At 39.3% G+C, this 21,485-nt stretch overlaps 1 pseudogene; it reads left to right on the top strand.

The window, feature by feature from the left end:
- Positions 1-843: 843 nt before the first annotated feature.
- On the top strand, positions 844-2,876 carry LOC148009108 (aldehyde dehydrogenase family 3 member H1 pseudogene; annotated as a pseudogene).
- The last annotated feature ends 18,609 nt before the right edge of the window (positions 2,877-21,485 follow it).

Genomic DNA, 21,485 nt, shown 5'->3' with positions numbered 1-21,485 from the left:
TATTTTAATCTAGCTAAATTGGAAGCTCACTTCATCAAACCTTTCCATGTGCAAGTTGGACCTCTAATGGAGGGTTGGGTTAGTGTTGTATGCTACATGTTCATGCACAAGTTCAAGAGAAGGTGAATACTTGCTCATCATCACTAGAGTTTGTGAAACACCTCTGCTTTCTTTTTCCAAAATGGGTTAGTGAAACACCTTTACTTTCTTTTTCCATGATGGGTCTCTCTCTCTCTCTCTCTCTATCTCTAGGGGAATATGATAGGAAGGAAATTGTTGAGTCGCAAATCCTCAAGGAGATCTAAGTACATGATAACTATCCAAACACCAAGGCATGAACTAGGAGACTTCGACAACCTAGCAGTTCATGTGCTCAATTCCCAACAAGTTTCATAGGTATAATCTTTGCATTTAGATTCTTTAGGTATGAAGGATGGTAGTGCCATGCTAAGACTTACTAGGCTTTCTTGTAGTTTAGCAAGCTCTAGAGCATGGTAACCATGACATGTGGAAACATGTTTCACGATTGGAGTGTTTCATTACGCAACATTTCACCTATTTGTTTCACCCCAAGGAAAAGGTACACTTTCAACTACAAATTTATCGAACATGTTGTATTTCAAATATGATATTTTGCGGTTTCATGTGTTGTTTCCCTTAGAATTTACCCAAGAGCGAAACCTATGAGGCCGAAACGCAATGTTTCAGGAGTGTAACACGATCGCATCTAAATATAAAGCTCAAAAGCTTTCCAAGCGTTCTGTTGGGCTTTCTATTGACGGCCTGAAAGGGCGCCTCAAAAAAGAGCTACGTCAAAAAAAGAAGCAAAGGAAGAAACGCGAGTACAAATTAATCCTCTTATCGGAGGATTTCTCCTATCGCCCTTGTATCGACAGATTTCTCATACGGTGGCAGATTCCTCTGTCGTCGGCGGATTTCTCATCTCCTCGCTCATCATGGCCTTCGTGCAAGCACCAGAAACGATCAGGGCCAGCCCAGCGGAAGCCGAAGCAGCAGCGGTGCTCTACACGGAGATTCAGAAGGCGGAGAAGCTGGGGCAGAGCAGCAGGAGCTGGCGGGAGAGCCAGCTGAAGGGCTTGAGGGCCTTCTTGGAAGAGAAAGAAGAGGAGATATGCAGGGCAATCGGGCACGATCTTCGCAAGTCGGGATTCGAGAGCTTCTACACGGAGGTGGCGCCCGTGCTGAATGCGTGCGACCACATGCTGAAGAACCTGCGGAAGTACATGGAGACCAAGCCAGCAGGGGTGCCTCTGACGCTGCGGCCGGCGGAGGCACGAGTGGTGGCGGAGCCATTCGGGACGGTCTTGATCTTCTCGGCCTGGAACTTCCCATTGTTGCTGGCACTGGAGCCTCTCGTGGGGGCTCTTGCTGCGGGCAACAAGGCTGTGATCAAGGTCTCGGAGATCGCGCCTGCTACTTCGGCCGTGCTGGCAGCCGGCTTGAGAGCGCCTTACGTCGACGAGGCGCGCGTTCGGGTGGTGCAAGGCGGGCCGGGCATGGGTGCCGCCTTGTTGGCGCACCGCTGGGACAAGATCTTCTACACGGGCTCGCCGCGCGTGGGACGGCTCATCATGGCGGCCGCCGCACGTCATCTCACCCCAGTGGTTCTGGAGCTCGGCGGCAAATGTCCTGTCGTTGTGGACGTCCCCACCGTCGCGAACCTCACCCAGGTGGCCTCTCGCGTGGCAGTCTGTAAGTGGGGCTGCAACAGCGGCCAGGCTTGCGTCGCTCCCGACTATGCCCTCGTCACCCCGGACGATGACGGCCCCCGACGCTTCGTTGCCGCACTCGCAGCTGCCCTCGAGTCGTTCTACTCCTGCCACCCCACAACCTCCCTCGACCTCACCCGCATTGTGAATGCGTCCCGTTTCGACCACCTCCTCTCCCTATTGTCGCACCCCGACATCCAGCCCTCCGTCGCCTACACCCTAGGCGAGCACGACCGCGACTCCCTCTTCATCGCCCCCACCATCCTGCTGGACCCCCCGCTCGACTCGCCCATCATGCAGGAGGAGATCTTCGGCCCCATCCTCCCTGTCTTCACCATGCCATTCGACCAGGCCCTCGGCTTTGTCAACTCCAAGCCCAAGCCCCTTGCCCTCTACTTCTTCAGTACCGATACGTCTCTGCATAAGGTTGTGCAAGAGCAGACTTCTTCCGGCGCGCTGCTTATCAACGATGCGGGCGTGCACTTCTTCATGGACAGCATCCCTTTTGGTGGTGTTGGAGAGAGCGGTATGGGCTCTTACCATGGCAAGTACTCCTTCGATGCCTTCTCTCACTTCAAGCCCGTCGTCATTCAAGGCACCTCCAAGGACCCTGACCTCCGATTCCCTCCTTACACCCCAGAGAAGCAATACATACTTCGCCTGCTTGCACGGTATAAGTATTGGGAAGCTTTCAAATGCATCCTGTCCTCCATCCTCAAGAAGAAGAAGAAGCCCGCCTCATCCCCACTGCCGACGACGATAAGCTCACCTAAAGTACTACTCAATAGTCCATCATCTTGACGGTGCCACGGTCCGGATCATCCGAAACTCGTTTAGAATGTCTACACATTGACCCATTCTTGTTGTTTTTTGTCTTTTGTTTTTTGGTTTTTAGTTTTTTTCGGGTTATCTACATACAACTTGTTTGTATCAACTGGAACTTTAAAATAGTGACTGGAATTTTATCATGCCCTTAAACATAAGGGTAGACCATAGCTCACTCGGTAAAGGTGGATATGTGCGTTACAAGCAACCTATGGTTCTATTCTTCCCAACTACTCCATGGCTCTTTGGCACTTCCATCCTTCATGATGATATCCCATGGGATCTTCAAGCAATGTCCCAATTAAGAGCCACATGGCAATACATTATTTTTAAACAAATTAAGGGTGGGGTTTTTACATATTTTTGTTTATAATGGGTGGTTGTATTAATAATAAGGAATATTTTTGTTTAGTGGAAAAGAAGGATTTGCTTTTTCAGGTGGTGGGAAAAGCTTTGAAGGAAAATAAATAGACTTGCTATGTGACATCACATGTAAGTATTTTAATTATAAGACTCACATTGCATATAGATTTTGAAGGGACTTGCGTTTATTTTTATCAGTTGAAAAACTTTTATGTTTTATAAGTTCATAAAAATATTTTTTGTGGGCATTCTTGTTAATGTGAATTAATTATGTATGTTAGAATTCATAGCTTCCACAGGAACAAGTATTGTAAGAAAAAGGGAAATTGCAAAACTTTTTAAAGCATTTTGGACAAATCATGATAGGTGCTACCTTTGAGGATCTCACTATTATGATTCCATGGTAGAGTATTACGAGAGTGGTCACTATAGACCCCTTTCATACAGGAGGAGCTTCTAAAAGCTCTTGCACCCTTGCCTTCAAGCAAGTGCCCAGGATATGATGGATTGACTTTGATCTTCCATTTGAGCTATTGGTTCCTCAACAATTTTTCCCTCACAAATTTTCAAGTGCTCATGGCATTACGAGTCAAGCTAGAGAGGCTATCTTGATAGGGGTTATGAATAAGATCTTTGCTAAGGGGATTCATCTTAGAATGTCTTCTTGGATGCCAAATATTAATCACCCCACTCACAAGAGTTTTCAATAGTGGGGCATCCTAAATAATAACTTCACCTCTAGGCTTTAGGGCCTCATCATGCTTCTTTTTCATTTGAGGAGGTATATGAGAATAGATTGGGAGGCTTTGGAGGACACTACAGGAGATGGGATTCACAAATTAGTGGGTCAAACAAGTTGTAGCTTTTGCTTGTTGATACACCCTTGATACATGGCTATGTATGTTCTAGTTTGTGGGGCTATAGGTAAGAGGTCCAATATTCAAATATCAATGAGATAGGGTTTATCTCTTGTCCCTCTTGTTCCAATCTATTTTAGTAGAGTTCATGGGCTCTTATTTAAAGGACACATCCATAAGCATTGGGGGACCAAGTTGCCCATCCTACAATTCAATGAGCTTCTAGATATATAGCTCATAGATGGCACAATGGTGTAAGAGCAAGGATGACTCGGGTAACTTTAGAGATTTTACTGGAATGATGAAGATGTATCAAGCACACTCATTAATTGTTATAAGTAGTGGCTTTTGGGCATGTGACACTAGGCAACTTTATTGGAAACCTCATGCAAAATTCACATGGGTTTCTTGTAGAATTGTCAAGTATTTTAGATAGCATGTGGGGAAAGAAATCTCATAAACTCAAGAACTTGCCACCTTTACTTTTGAGCATCAAGCAAAAGTTCCTTCATTGTTCTCTCTACTTTGGAGCATCAAGAAAAAGCTAATTTATTGAAGAGCAATGTCTCATTTTAATAAGGAGAGTGATGGTTGTTAATTATATTCTTCTAGTGACCATGTAATATGTTTTGCAAGTTGGGCTTTTTTAAAGTCATGTATTGGTGAGGTGAAGCATCTAAATATGAGCTTTATTTGATAAAAAGATGGGTGAGTGGTAATTTAGCCAAAAATAGCTTGAAATGTCATCTTTTATTTTGATCCAATGAATGGAGATATTAAACATGGGAGATTATTTGGAGGATAGGAATAGTAGATGTACTAATGTCATTAAAAGTATGAAACTCTTGAGAGGATTTCATGTTCTAAATTAGGGAATATGACCTTTGCTTTGTACCAGAGTTTTGGAAGATCCCCATGTTCTCTCCAATCTTTTAAGAGAGATAGGCTAATAGGAGTCATTGTCTTCTACAATATTGATAGATTCTATGTGAGTGACTTGCCTTATGATAAGAGGTTAATCACACTACAACATATAGAACCAATACCAATGTTTAAAGTGAAAAAATTATTCATGGAATAAATTGCCCCTATCATCACTATTTTCTTCGCTAATATAGATCTATTGCTATTAGCATCACTATTTATATTGCTATATGCATTGCTATTTGTGTCACTACATAGCAAATAGTGATGATGATAGTGATGGATACAAAGTAAATTTCCAACGCAAATAGCAAAGGTTACAAGGGGGATTAGGTGGTAGGGCATGCACCCTACCACCCTTCTAGGTATATGCACTAAATGTTCTTGTATAATTCATTTATCAATGTAACGTAAAAGTAACATCCAAAAATTGGGCCTCACGGTTTTCTAAAAACAAGGAGTCCATTGATTATTGCAAAAGATAGATATAATCAATTTGAAAGAGTAGTACTCAAGGAGCTTTTTCATCCCTTGCTTAGGCCCGAGAAAAAGAGCTTCACTTCAAGCTTTCATGGCAGTCAGGATCCTGAGGTATGCATAAGTCCCATTGATCTTTTGCTCACTCCAACTTATTCCAAACTTGTTCAAGTTTTTTTGGGGGAGCGTTTGGGGATTTGTAAGGGTCCCATTGTGCCTCACTCCATTAGCCACATTAGTAGAAGTTCCAAGATAGCCAGTGTGATTGCGCTACATGACTTGGCTATCACTACCTACCCCCCATTTTCTTGCAAACTCTATCTACACTAGATAAGGGGGAAAAACTCTCCTTAGGTAGGATAAAGATGATAAATATAGATATGGAAGAGACTACATACAACAACAAAGTAAAAACATCATATGCAATGTTTACATACTATATCATCAATGTATTATATGATGAGCGATATTGAAATTTCCACTATGAGATACCACTATGAGGTTCTTAGTGCTAATGGGTGATCCTAAAATTAATGTGAAGTGAAATATTGTCATCAACCTCAACTTGAGAATCAAGGAAGAGTAGGATGGCATCTTGTGGTTGACCATTGTCCCATGAGAGATAAGCTTTGCATTCCGTGTCTCTATGGAGATTAGGGAGTCATCTTTTGTAGTTAGCCAAGCTACATATATGGATTATTTGTCATGTCCTGAGGCCTGGAATGATTGTTGTACTTCGTAATGGAGTAACAAGTCATCTCAAGACTTAGCTGGTGTGTTTTCAAAGATGATGGTATACCATGGAGTTACTCTTAACATGTGATTTGAAGATCGAATATTAGTGCGCATAATGAATGTGGTTGATGAGAGACTCGACCTAATCTAGGAATTTGTGTTGCCACAAGCATGATCTTCTAATATTTGACTTCCTTGATTTGGGCATTGACTGTACTATTTGCTCGACCACTTGATCTAGCTTTAGAATAAGATCATTATATCTTATAGAACGCCTATTCTCATGTTAACAAAGTGTGGCATTTAGTATGCTATATGCACCATATTCATGTGATATCTCTTTATTATGATGTTGCTCAAGTATTGCTTCACACCTTTGGATTTTTTATGAATATCCTCACTGGTTTTATTCTTTCCCTTATTTCTAGCCATTTCTACTCACTATCAATGTGCGGTCCAAGTATACCTCCTATCACAAAAATGGCTATAACTTTTCACCTCAATATCAAAATGAGGAATATTTTAGTCCAAAACAAAGCTAATAGCTCTTTGAGATGAACTATCACACTTTACTTTAGAATTGAATCATAATATTTTGGAAATATTTTTTCTTTACTGTATAGAATAGTCCAATTGGTGCGCAAATCGGATACTGATGTGTACATAGCGAGCACCGGAAGGTCCCCAAGAACAAAGAACTCTACTTAAGCTCAAAAAGCAAGAAAGAAGATTTGCACGACGTGAGGCAAAAAGACAAATTGGGTACAATCTCCCCCCATGCCTTGTGTGAGCGCTTCACAAGGCATGTATTTATAAATTTATTCATCTCAAAGCTCCAAAAAATAGCCCAATTTTACAATGAGAATACTTTAGCTTTTGTGTTTGCTTTTGTCCAAATAAAGAATAAAGCGGTTAGGCTCCCCAAAAGTTGGATTGTGTCCAAATACAATATCCAATAATGAAATATTTAAATTGTGCACCCACGCACATACAAAATAATAAATATTTATCAAGTACTTCAATAAATAAGCGCACCTAAATAAATATTAGCACCACGCCTTTAATAATAAGATGCGTGTCTATCAAAAATGATAATTTTTTCTAGATAATTTGAACACACGCTATCGCCCAGTGCTTCCCAACACCATCGCCGCCTGCTCTACATATCAGCTGAAGCATTCACAATTGTTTAATAATAAAATTAAACCGACAAAAGTGAATACCTAGCAATCTTCAACTACAAAATAAATAAATAGGTTGGAACTCTATCCTAACCTTAATTTAATACGAGTGCACTCTAAACTCATAAACATCCATTAATTTAAATATGTATTTTGCGAAATCACCCACTGTGGAGTCACCCACGTGCACATTAAATTAACATGATGCCCAAAAAGGATAGGCATTCCCGTCAACTTCTCACACAAGGAATCCACCTTGTGTACAAGTCTCGGCAAATAGTTTTACAAAATCCACCACAAAACCTCATGGAATCCACCATGGTCTCACGGAATCCACCGTGAAATATGCCTCCTGGCATCATACCCCTGGGGTGGGATAGCAATTGACCTCAATTGCTATTAGTTCAATGTGAAGCAAGCAATGAGGGGTAAGCACTTAGGTCGCCGGTGTGCATCCATTGGGCCTCTTTAACATGAAGATTTTTAAACTTAACTAAATATCTAGAATATCTACGACCAATTCTACTAGTCATAAAATCAGTGTCTAGAATAGTTTCGAGTTTAAGGATTTCAGTTTCTTCTTCTAACAAAGAAGGGTTTTCATATATAGGGTGAACAGGTAATTAGCCTCTAAAATGTCGTAACAAACTTATATGAAAAGTATTGTGGATTTTCCAGTGTTGGGGTAGTTCTAATTTAAATGCATTATCATTGATTTTGTGAATGATCTTGAAAGGTCCGTAAAATCTAGGGGCTAATTTAACAACAGGGTGTTTCTCAACACTTTGTAAGCTTCTCTTTTCAATTCGTAACCAAACATAATCATCAACTTTGAAACTCATAACTTTTCTTTTCTTATTAGCTTAGGTAGTGTATGATTGTTGGGCTTTCACAATCTTGTCTTTGACTTCAGCAAAAATAGTAGCATGCATATTGGCAATATCATTAGCAGCTTTAACTTTGTTTGACAATGATGTAACATGTGTAGGCAATCTATGTCCATAAATGATTTCAAAAGGTGCTTTCTGTGTAGTTATATGGGGTGTATTATTGTATGCAAACTGAAATAAATGCAAGTGTGTATCCTATGTTTGTGGTTTTGAAATTGTATATGCACGTAAAAGATCTAAAATTGTACTATTAGTAGCTTCTGTTTGCCCATTTGTTTCAGGGTGAAATGCAGATGAGAAATCAATCTTTGTACCTAAATTAGCAAACAAAGTAGTCCATAAATTATTGCAAAATCTAGAATCACAATCAGAAATAATAACTTTTGCCAAACCATGGTTAGTGAAAACACTTCTAAAAAACAAGTGAGCAACTTGAGATGCAGTTAATGTTTTCTTGCATGGAAGGAACTATGCTTGTTTACTAAGTCGATCTACAATAGTCCAAATCATATCATGATTAGCTTGGATGTTAGGCAAACTAGTTATAAAATCCATTGAATTATATTCCCATGGTCGTTTAGGAATCGATAAAGGCATTAATAAACCATATTACTTACCATGGTATCGCTTAACTCTTTGATAAATCAAACACTCAGATACAAAGTTAGAAACAATTGATTCCATCTGTGGCTAGTAAAAATCTTTAACCAATGTACATAAAGTAGAAATAATACCTCTATGACCTTGATATGGGAGACAATGAATTTCGTGCAACACAAATTATCTAAATGGAACATTTACATACAACCTTTTGTCATAAAACATAAATCCATCAAAATAAGACAATGAATCTATTGGAATCTAGTTATTTGCAACTAATTTATTCCAATCAACTTGAAAAATGGGATCTTGATCATAGGTATCTTTCATAGGGATAAGGGAATCAAAAGATATAATGGAGATGTTATGGATACTTGGTCTTCTACTTAAGGCATCGGTAATAACATTCTCTTTTTCAGGTTGATATTGGATAAGTGGATGAAAACTTTGAATAAAAGCAACCCATTTAATATGATGGTCAGAGATTTGTGGTTGACTAAGGAGATGTTTGATACTTTGTTGGTGAGTTTTAATCATGAATTCAGATCCCATTAAATAGTGTTTCCATTTATAGACTATGGGATGTGAATCTTACATAAGGACAGCTCCTATTCCAATCCACTAGCATTAGTGACTACTAGAAAGAATGGTCTATTAAAGTCATGTAATTGCAATACATGGGCATGTGTTAAGGCATGTTTCAGTAAATCAGAAGACTTTTGCTTATTATCGGACCAATGATATACAATACCTTTCTTTAATCATTTTTTCAAAGGCAATGCAAGTAATAAAAAATTTCTCACAAATTTTCTGTAAAAGCTAGCAAGACCTAAGAAAGAACGTAATTCATGCACATTTTTAGGAATCGACCAATTCAAAATTACTTCTATCTTTTTAGGATCAACTTTAATACCATTTTGGGTTTGAAAAAATTCACTCTTTTCAGGATTAGCATATAATTGATTCTCTTCCAACAATTTGAAAACCAAATATAAATGTTCATAATGCTCGTTCTCATTCTTACTGAAAACTAATATGTCATCAAAGAAAACAATTACACAATGCTGATGCTTCAAAAATATGTGATTCTTCATATGACTGAATGTGGCTATGCATTAGTTAAACCAAAAGGCATAACAAGGAATTCATAATGACCAAATTGAGTTATAAATGTAGTTTTGAAAATATCAGGTGTATCCAATCGTACTTGATGATATCCAGATTTAAGATCTATCTTGCTAAATATTGTGGCCCCTTGTAGTTTATCCATGAGGTTGTCTATCCTAGGAATCGGATATCTATTCTTGACAGTAATCTTGTTTAGGGAACGATAATCAATACACATTCCATAGGTGTTATTTTTCTTCTTGACTAACAGGACAGGTGCACCAAAAGGAGAACTACTCGGCCTAATGAGTCTGCAGGTTAACAATTCTTCGACTTGGGTTTGAATTTCTTTCTATTCAATTTGATTATGTCTATAAGGTGCTTTACATAGTGGTTGTGAACCAAGAATGAAGTCTATTTTATGATCTTCAAGACATGTAGGTGGTAAGCCAGGTGGTAAGTCAGCAGCAAAACAATCTTTAAATTGTGAAAGAAATCGTGCGTGCCTAGGATACATCTGATTTTCCTTAGCTTCAATTTCATTCACCCATACTAAATATGATTTGCTATCTTTTTTTAATGCACGTTTAGCATGTGTGTGACTAAGCAATGTAAAATTATCTAAAGTGTGCATACCATGTAATGTGGTTTTTTCCCATTAGAATGAATCTTCATTGAATGCGTGGAATAATCTATATCGGGATTGTATTTATGAGGCAAAGGCATTCCTAATATAATGTCATTAGATTGCAAAGGCATAACTAAGAAATTTCTACGCTCAACATAATCATCAATCTTAATTTCTAAGTCATGAACTTCTTGTGTGCCATTGTATCTAGTACCTAAGAATACAGCCTTTATGCGATAATGAGTTGGAATAGTATGTAAATTCAATTCTTTGATCAATTTTGCAAAAATAAAATCATGTATGCTCCCATCATCATGCAAAACAATCTTTTCTTTACCATGCACAAGACATTTCATTGTTAATAAAGAATGAGGATTTTGTGTACCTAGTAAAGTATCTGAAGTAGTACCGATATCGTCATCGTCTTCTGTAAAATCTGGTATTTCTTCATGGTCTTCATCTTCAATTGCTCCCAAGTAGTTGATGGAATAGTCGGCTTTTTAGATTGACAATTCACTACTAGATGTTTAGGTTGATGGCACTTATAGCAGACTATGGATTTGGCTTTGGAAACATTATTGGTAATGGCTGGGAGTTTAGGTATGTTGGAATTTGGCTGGAAATATGGCTTAGGATTTGGACTTTTGTTTCATGGTAAAGCAAGGGGTCGTGTCTAGAATTTACGGTGGAAAGAAGATGGAAAATGCGGTTTTGATTGAATCTTCGAAAGTTAGAATTGAATTACTTTGTACCGAAGTTCCCGTTAATTGGGAATTGTTATGGTCACTTCTCTCATCCTCGAAGTTTGTCTTCAACATCATGAGCCAAAGATATCGCATCCTCCAAAGTCGTTGACTTGAACATGTTCACCTCCACCAAGAAGTGACCAAGCAAACCAGACATAAACTTGAGCTTGTGGATCACCTCAAGAACATCTTTGAGCATTCGAAGTTGCAATAAGGCATTCCAGAAATACTCAGTATATTGTGAAATAGGCTCATGTTCTCTTTGTTGCAGAAGATCCCACTGTTTGATTGATTTTTCATGGAATTGAGGTGGAAGAAAATTCTGCAAAAAAAAAAAATTGAAAAGCCTCCCAAGTAGTTAGTCCACCATAATGATGCTCTATCCACTAAATGGTTAGTGACACACTTGAGTTTCTCTTTTTCGGCATATTGTTCTTCATGGAAATAATCATCAAACTGATTGATAAAAGCGATTGGGGGCTTGTTTATGGGCTGGAAATTACTGTTATAAAACAGGGCTGAAGTGAATTAAAAGCTTTGTCAGTGCATTTCAAGAGCTTTTGGTCTTATGTCTTGGAAGTAGTGGAATCTACCACTCAAATACTTGTATCTTGGAGTTGTTGTTCATTGGTATTCATGAAATTGCATCCATTTAGGGCATTTGAAATATGTATTTGGATTAAATCTGAGATAAAATCTCTACATGTAATGATCTATTAACCTCACAAGCATTTGATGTAATTGAGTCAAAGTCTTTGATGCCATTCATGTATGTTAAGTATATGAAAAAGCTTGAGGTCTTCTTCTCCAACTGAATCATCTCTAAAACCCAAGATTTATCAAACCCCATCCTTTTCTCTCTCTCCTTACCTTGAATCTCTCACTCCTTTTCTGCTCTAAACCCCAGTGGTAGACCTTCGACCCCCAACACGACGACAGTGGTGAACCCGACGTGAAGGTTGGTTGTAGAAGAGAAAGTACAATGGGAGAATCATCAAGTTCGGGAGGAGATGCCTTGCAGTAGTTGGTTCATCTAGTGCAAGAGAACCAACAACAACAATTGCAATTTCAGTAGCAGATGCAACTGCAACAACAATGGAGGCAAGATGAAGACTGAAATGATACTGCTGCCATTAAGCAGTTGGATAGGAGCTCAAGCAATTTAATGGGCAAAATGTGTCCTCTTTTATCTGCCTCTATACTGACAAGATGGTCTTCTTTGGGGTCCCTCATCATGCTTGGAGCTCATACTTTGCCGTTTGGCCGTCCATGGCCTCCAAGACCGGATTTATGATCTTTTCCAAAAAGATGCGGGATGGTCTGCATTCAAGAAGGCTCTTCGAGAAGAATTATTTCTTGAAGATTCTGGCCTCATGACGAAGAAAATCTTCACTGAATGGGTTGAAAGGCCCAATAAGGGACTAACTGCCACTGCTCTTCACCACGAATTTGAAAGCAAATTTATTCAGCTAGATCATGATGATTAGCAGAGTACGGAGAGCCAGAAGATTGAATTGTTTCTGAAGGCTGCGGATCCTTTTCTTCAAGAGAAGCTGACTGATCGGCTTGAAGATCCTGACTCTGAGACGGGATTGAAGGCTGCTTGGGGTGATGTCACTAAAGCAGTTAATATGATTGGTCGGAGAGAGCGGATGCGCCTAAGGTGGGGTTCTACCTCTACACCATCTGAGTCCATAAAAGAGCATGTTCCTGTATCTCAATCTCCCGATTCTATGGCCGAGCAACCAAGAAATCCTACTGTTCCACCTCCAAAGAAGGATGTCATGGACGAGCTGATCAAGAGCATGCGGAATCTCCATCTTAATCTAATGGAGATTAATTCCAAGGTGAAAAGGCTTGATGTGAAAGTGGAAGAAAGAGGACAGACAGCTGCCCAAAGACCCATACGAGAAGGCTTCAAAAGACGCTTATTTGGTGTGACAGCCTACAGCATGATAAGAGGGAGTGCAATGCATTCTGTGAAGTTGAGGCACAAAAATTAATTTTTTGGAAGGATGGTAAAATTCATGCGACCGAAACTGAGCTTCCTCTTGAGCCAAATTTCGGTAACAGTGGCATGAAGAAAAGATTGGAGGATTTGGCCACAAGAACAGCCTATGCAGCTATTGATGCAGCTACCTATGGGCTACAAATTGAGCCAACCAATGAGATTGTTAAAGCATGTAAAGCTGATGTAAAATCTAAAGTGTGGATGCAGACCTTAGATCGCATGGAGCGAGGCAAGGCGTCCAAAGATGATTTGACTACTGCCAGTCAATGCATCTGAGGAAGAATTGGATGGACCGAGCCGATTGATTCATTTTCAACTTTCGCTCGGTTGGCTGAAATCAATAATCAAGAAGCTGTGGTAGAAGAAAAGAGAAGAAGAGAAGATGTTGTCGGTCCCTCCTCTTCAGGGCCAACCAAACGTGTGACAAGAAGTAAACCAGATCAGCAGAAGGCTGCTGAAAATCCACCACCATCTCCAGAGCATGATATGGAAGATGCCCCACAAGCAAAGAAGACGGAAGGAAAGAGAAAAGGCAAACATTCCGACTACAAGCTGCAGTCTGACATAGAGACTACGACGGATCTCAAGCGGATCCTAGAAGAAAGGATTCTTGGAAGCAAAATTGAATTTACGTTGGGTGAAATTCTCGAAATTGCAAAATGAGGATTTCATGATGTAATAATCGATGTAATTAAACGGAAAAGACAATATGTTGGTGAAGAAACTGAAGAATCTGTGCATGCTTTTTTGCAATCTCTTCATACGTATTTGCAGGATGAAGAGAAGTTGAATACTCAAGGGATTCGATTGGAGGCAATCAAAGAATTGATTGCAACCATAGAAACCAAAGATGAAGACATCTATGAAGCTGAAATTGAAGAAGCTATTGCAGAGAATGTTATGGTGGGGTCTTCTCAATCCAAAGAGCAGCCCATGCATAAGAAAGAAGCTCGCCTTCACAACATGCAAGAAGAGATTGATGCTCATTTTATTCCAAGTAGTCACTACTCCCATACCCATTGGGCAAGGGCAACTACCGAGACCGTTGTCAAGATTGGAGAAAGAGAGACTCCCTGCATTGCCCTTATAGACCATGGTCCAGAGATCAACGTCATGTCAAGAAGTCTCTATGAGAATGGTGGATGGCCCATAGATGTGGACCCATGATGGCACATGAGAGCAGCCAATAATTCTTCTGGCGATCTCTATGCGGCATGTCCTTATGTACGGGTTACTATTGGTAATGTAAAATATGAATTTCATTTCTTTGTTCAAGATTCGTGTAGCTATCCTATCATTCTTGGTCAACCTTTTATTTCCTAGTCTCGTCTGGAGACAAAGGCCCTTGATGATGGTTCATCTTATGCTCGGATAAGAAATAAGGATAATGACAAAGCTGTCCAATTTCTAACTATTTGTGTAAATCATCATGGGAATAGAGATCGATTGAGAGATCATCCTGTGTCTCTTAATGCCCAAGAATTTAAGGGTTTTCGAGTTGCACTGTTGTAAGTGGAGGCTATGGCAGTGCTTCATGTCATAAAAATTTGCCTCCACATGTAAAGGGGACTATGCCAAAGGCTGACTTGCAAGTATTTACGGCCAACAGTGTGGGTTGTTATAAACAGTTTCAGCCATGAATAGAGTTGAAAGAAAGCATTTATGTCATATGGAACGGGAGCTGAAGCAAGTTGATGTTTTGGCTGAAAATGAAGAAATTTCAGGATTGTTTTATGGGCTGACTTATAATGATACATTGGCTGAAATACATGCAGCTATTCATGCTGAAAATCAGGCTGAAAATCACTCCATACAGGTATGCACATTGGATATTTATGACATAATTCAAGAATTTGCTGATCATGAAGCTTTTGGACAGTCAAACAGGGATGAGGCAAGAGTAGAAACGAAGTACAAAACAGTTGACAAGAAGGTCAAGCCGGTGGCAACTCCACCACCTCCCGAAAGTGAGGAACTGGCTGAAAGGGCATCCAAATAGCTAAGTCTTCGTGACTCCAAAGATATTGGTCACCAATATACAGCTGAAAGCTTACGGGAGCTAAAAACTGGTGAAGACTCTTTACTCTTGCCAGCTGAAAAGCAAGCTTTTATGCAGATATTAAAGAAACATGCAAAAGCTTTTTCATTTCAGCCTCATGAAATTGGCTGTGTGGATCCAAGTGTTGTGGCACCAATGGTGATTTTCACGGTCCCACACATCCCTTGGAATCTTAAACCAATTTTGATACCAAGGGCTCATTTGCCTAAGTTACTGGAGCTTTTAAATAAAAAGATAAAGATGCGAATATTGGAGCCATCTTCAGCTCCGTATTCTAACCGATGGTTTATCGTGCCTAAAAAGAATGGATCTTTACGATTCATTCAAGATTTACATCCTGTCAATAAAGTCACTATTAGAAATGTTGGTTCGGGGTGGTCAATTGTTGATGAATTTGCTGAGGCTTTTTTAGGTAGAGCAATTTATTCCATGGGTGATTTATATTCAGGCTATGACCGATTTCAGCTTGCTTTGGAGAGCCGAGACATTACCACAATGAAAATGCCTCTCGGTTTAGTCCGCATGTGTACTCTATCCCAAGAAGCTACAAATTCAGTGGGCTGACATGATGAATGCCATGCACAAAGTATTGAGAGATTATATTCCCCAACTTACTCTTCCTTTCCTTGATGATGTATCGATCAAAGGATGTGAAATTCATGAGAAGAATGAAGAGATCAATGAGCTTGGATGCCGCAAGTTTGTTTTTGATTATATTAATGATTGTGCTCAAATCTTGTCTAAACTGGAAGAAGTCCAACTTACTCTTTCAGGAGCTAAATCTATTTTTGGAGTTGAAGAAGTTCTTATGGTTGGGCATATGTGTGGCCCATATGGCCGAAAGCCTTCTCCAATCAAGATTGATGCCATCAACAAAATGCAAGAAATATGCATAAATGTTTCAGAGATGAGAAGATTTCTTGGAGGGTGTATTTTCTATCTTATTTGGATCCCACACTTCGCTCATGTTGTTGAAAATATTTATCAATTGTTAAGAAAAGGCCAAAAGTTTATGTGGGAAAAAGAGCATACTCAAGCTATTCAAAAATTGAAGAAATTGTTGATTTCAGCCTCCACCTTGAAGAGGGCTGATTACTCTAATAGACAGCCTATCATACTCACGGTAGACACAAGTCCTATTGGGATAGGATGGGATGTCGATCAAGATGATCTTGAAGGCAACAAGTATGCATTCCGCTTTGGAGTGAAGGTTCTTAATGAACGTCAAAGAAGGTATGCTCAAATTAAAAGAGAACTTTGGGGAGTTGTAACTGCATTGAAGTGTGATCGGGAATACTTCATGGGTGCACATGTAGTAGTTGAAACATATTGTCTTCCACTCTTGGGCATGATTGCCAACTGTTCCACTCCTAACATAGCTATGCTAAGATGGATAGCCTATATTAAATCCTTAAATCCTGATTTAAAACATATTGCAGGAAGAGATAATCCAGTTGCTGACATGCTTTCGCGTACCAGATATAAAGATGAAGAAGAGATTATGAAGAGTCTATATTTGCTAAAAATGATGCTGTAATTGCAGGTTCAAATCAGAAAACAGCATGTACATCTATTCTTAATGATGGTACAGCTGTCATAAATGCGGGTACATCAATAATTACAATAGGTACTGCTGCTGAAACAGAATTTACAGCAGCAAAGAATGAAGAAACAACCATGGAAAGACGGTGGGCAAATGAAAGATAGCATGCTCAATGCTTTGTTTTAGTTTGTTCTCATTTTATGGAAGAATATTATGCAGATGATTGGCTAAAAATTGGCCAATACTTGAGCACTATAACAAAGAAGGAAGATTGGACTAATGAAGAGTTCAAGAGAATCAGGAGAAAGGCTTATGGCTTCTTTCTCAAAGATGGCTACCTTTGGAGGCATGCGAAGAAGAAAGGAGGAGCGCTTGTTCGTGTCTTAGGAGACAAGAAGACTTAAAGACAGGTCATGCAAGAATTTCATGAAAGCCTATTGGCTGGGCATAGAGGCATATGGGGCACTTTTGCCAAAATAATAGAGAAATTTTGGTGGCAAAACATGTATAAAGACATTTAGCATTTTTTTGAGACTTGTCATGTTTGTCAAATGTACTCTATGGTTAAGCATAGAGATGGGCTTCAGCCTACCTTTCCTTTATCTATTCATTACAGATGGGTTATTGATTAGTAACCATGCCTATAGGAATTTGGAACATGAGGTATCTAGTGCTTGCTAGAGAAGATCTCACAAATCATGTGGAAGGAAAAGCCTTGACAACAAAGACCACTCAAGCTGTTTGTAGATTTTTACTTGAAGAAGTTTTTTGCAAGTATGGCTGTGTTGCCAAAGTAACTACTAATAGAGGAGAATTGGATGCCGATGAGGCTTGCCATTTCTTTGCTCAATTGGGAATCAAGCTATATCTTACATTAGCCTACAATCCTAAAGGCAATGGTAAGAGTGAAAGAGGTCATCAATCAATTCTCAAAGCTTTGGCAAAGTCTTGCAGAGGGAAGATGAAAGAATGGCCTAAAATGCTTCCATTCGTGTTATGGGCTGATAGAACTACCCATAGTGCAGTAACAAGTTATATGCCGGTTGAGCTAATGTATGGGCAGCCACCTATTATGCCTATTGAGCAGTCTATTATCACATGGAGTATCTTGCCTTGGGATTAAGGCATAAATAGAGAAGAGCTACTGATTTTGCGCATAAGGCAGCTTAAAAGAAGGCCAGAGGATGTCAAGACAGCCATTGAAAGGCTGAAGGCAGCAAGGTTGAAGAATAAGAAGAGGTTTGACAAATGTCATCGACTCTGTCCAAGAGCTATTCAAGAGAATGATTAGGTACTTGTCTATGACAGCAGTCTAGACAATCAGTATAGTGCTCATAGGAAGCTAGCCAAGTGATGGTTTGGACCATATGTGGTGAAGGTAGTACGTGATAATGCTACTTACACTTTGGCTGAAATGGATGGGACCATGATCAAAATACCAATAGCCGGCAAACATATCAAGCTCTTCAAACAAAGAGAGTCTTCTACTTATGATCTTGATGACTTGGATGTGAGCCATCTACTTGAAGACAAGGAAGAAGAATAAGACTTAGAGAATGAAGATGAAGATATGTCAGAAGAAGAGCCTCCTTAACCTGCAATTTCATGAAGTGGCACATGTCGGAGGATGTGCAAGTTAGGAGGGGGTGAATGTCAAAGGGTTTTTTGTTCATGGCATAAAACATGGAGTTCTTATGTTTGCAGAAGAGCTTCATTAGGATCCACATGAGAAACTTTTATACATAATTCAATCATTATTCCCCTACATTCGTCTTAGATGCCATTTAATCTCATAAGTTCCTTTGTAACTTGACATGAAATTTTCAGTTTGTATCATGTAAATTGACAAAAATTAAGTCTATGAGGACCTTCAACTTGATCAACAGGTGGTAATTGACAGTTTATAGGTTATGACACATTGGTTCATGAGGTGAATTTCCCTTGGAAGTCAAGAAGAGTGCCCAAAGTCCATTTGGTTTGTATGGGACACGAAGTAATGGTTGTAAGAGACTTGTGTAACTAGTAAGTGACCTAGATGGTCCACTTTTTGTGTGGAAGCAAGAGAGGAGTGTAGCCCGCATTTTTCAGCACAATTTTCGGGCATGTACACCTGTGGCAGATGGAGGGAGAGCTGAAGACTATGGTGCATGCTCCAAAGCATGCAAACACAGAGCAAACTTAAGATAGAGAGGAGATACAAACAAAGAAGGTGAGAGTCCTTTTTGCCCATCCATTTGGTATCACGAAAATGAGTTGTATGACAGTCCATAAAAGGGAAAAATAGAGTAAAAGTATTCATCTTGCTCTTATGAACGTCTTCTTCCATTCTCTTATCGTATTCATGGTCCATTGAAGCCCTTCTCATGCCCAAGTACTTGAGTGACTTTGGAGCAAGTAAAGGGGAGATCTTGGAGGTGTATGGGACTAATTTGGACTGTTGATAGTATCTATGGAGGCATTAGAAGTAGGGCAAGGTGAAAATCTCATATTTTTTTGATATTTGGTATATGAGTGGAGTATTGTATATTCTATAGATAAGCTCTTTAGAAATTTTTGCTACTTTTTTTGCCATCATAGGCCATTTTAGGGCTGCAAGGTTATGAACATTGGTGTCACGATATACTGTGTTTTCGATTGTGTTAATTGAGAGTGGATATACATGTTACAAATTTTGAATCTATAAACCTTGAGGTGTTTGCAATAAGAAAAACACAAGTTTTATCTACAAACAAGTATTGTTGTGCACTCAATGTGAAAGGTTGCAGAAGACTTGCTTGCTGGTTTGTATCAACTTTATGATAATAGTAGATAACAATGAAAACCCATCATGGAAGCTCCATATGACAAACTTCCTTATTAAAAAATGCATTTACGAATTTATTTCAGGTGAAGAAAATGGGTCAAATCTAAGTAACCTGCTGCAAATTAATTAAAGGCATGGAAAGAATGGAATGCAAAGGATAAAATGGTGATGTATTGGCTATCTACAATCATTGATAACAGTATGTTGGGGCATATCAAAAACTTCACATGCAGCTTAGACAATCTTTGAGAATATGTTTTCAGCAAATACAAGTGCATGAACGATTCAACTCGAGCAAGAGTTAAATACTTGAAAGAAAGAAAATGTGTCTATAAATGACTATGTTTTGAAAGTGAGAAGCATTGTAGATGCCTTAGTAGCTATTGATGCAATGCTTAATTATAATGATTAGGTTTCATCTAGTTTGGGTGGACTTAATAATAAGAAGACCTAAAAATCATTTGTTACTTCTGTGTATGTATGGAAGCCATTTCAATTTTTGGTGAGTTGGTCTCTCTCATGATCACCAAAGAGATTGTTATGTAGGGTGAATCGTCTAAAAGAAGTGGTGAATAGATCCAAGCATTTTACTCAAGTTTAGAAAAGGAACATGGCAGATCCTCTTCAAGACCCGTGGTATGGGATGTGTTGGTGATAACTAGCAAAACAAGTTAAATCAACAATTGGTGAAATGCAAGCTCTAAGAGGTCGCGAAAACTTTAGAGGTAGGAGGAGCTCTAGGGGAAGAGGTGGCTAGCAGAACAAAGGTTCTAGCAATTATGATACTATTTATCATTATTGTAGCAAAATGGGAAAATTGCAACCCTTCTCTTTTTACTAAGAAAGATGATATCCACATTGATAAATTGCAACAAGGAAACTATGTAGTATCTTCATGATAGAATGAAGACAAAAATGAGTGTATGTTTGTTATGCAACATATGATGAATACTACTACAAGAAAGAGGACACATGATGATATATGGTATGTTGATTCAAGTGTATCTTGTCCAGGGTAAAGGCACCTCTGCCTAGCTGCTCGTATATTACTACATTGATAGTACCCGCACCTGCACACTATAAGCGGTGGGTGCCCATCACTTCATTCTTTATTCTTTCAATGACATAAGAATAAAGGGAAGGCCGGTTGGTCACACATTGTGACTATTGGAGTTTCCACATTATGCATATCTCTCTCTCTTACTCTTGCTCCTTCCACCATAGCTCTTCCTCCCATTCGTGCTTCCATTTAAGGGGACTCGCCTCCCTTCAACTGGTATTCAAGCCTTCTTCTTTGCAAGCTCAAGCTCAGCACACTCTCAGCTTCCATTCAAATATCTACAACAATCATCTATTTGTTGGCAACCATAGCCACTCCGTTCGGGCTTCCTATCGATTGCATTCTTCTTGGGCACTCTTTGACCCTTCTTGAGCAAGTTGGAGCAACCCCCCATAGCCCTCACCCTGCTAGTGCAGCATCATGTTGTGTGAAACCGGCCCTTTTTTTAGCAGTAGTTCATGTTTTTCAGCATATCTTCTTAATTAGGCAACTATACAAGCACTTATACACTTGGTTTTGATGCTTGGCATTGATCCTTCCACTCTTGGCATTCGATTTGAGTGCTAAGCTTCAGTTTTGGACTCTTATAACAGTCCATAGACTCTTATAAAATAGGGTAGCACTTAGCTCTGATGTCTACACTCATTGACATTGGTTGAATGATGCCGGATTATGCCTAATTGATGCTTATATATTTAGGGATGCTATGACATTGCTTGGAGTTGATTTTGGGCTGATTTAACCACTTCATTTACTTTGTTTTGGTTGAGATTTATTGGCTAAAAATACAAGCACTAGGGAATGGTACCACAAATTTGATACATTCATGTAATCATAGGGCTATAGTTGTAGTGATATGGATCTGTACTTGTACACCAAGACAGTCCGTAATGGTTCATTACTGATTTTAGTACTCTATGTGGATGGCATGCTTTTAGCAGAGAAA

The sequence above is a fragment of the Lygodium microphyllum genome, unplaced genomic scaffold (assembly GCF_053477565.2).
Source record: "Lygodium microphyllum isolate KBCC unplaced genomic scaffold, Lygodium_microphyllum_v1.1.10 scaffold_39, whole genome shotgun sequence".
NCBI classification, from domain to species: Eukaryota; Viridiplantae; Streptophyta; class Polypodiopsida; order Schizaeales; family Lygodiaceae; genus Lygodium; species Lygodium microphyllum.
The sequence above is the reverse complement of the archived record's forward strand: the minus strand, read 5'-3'. Positions and strand labels throughout refer to the sequence as shown.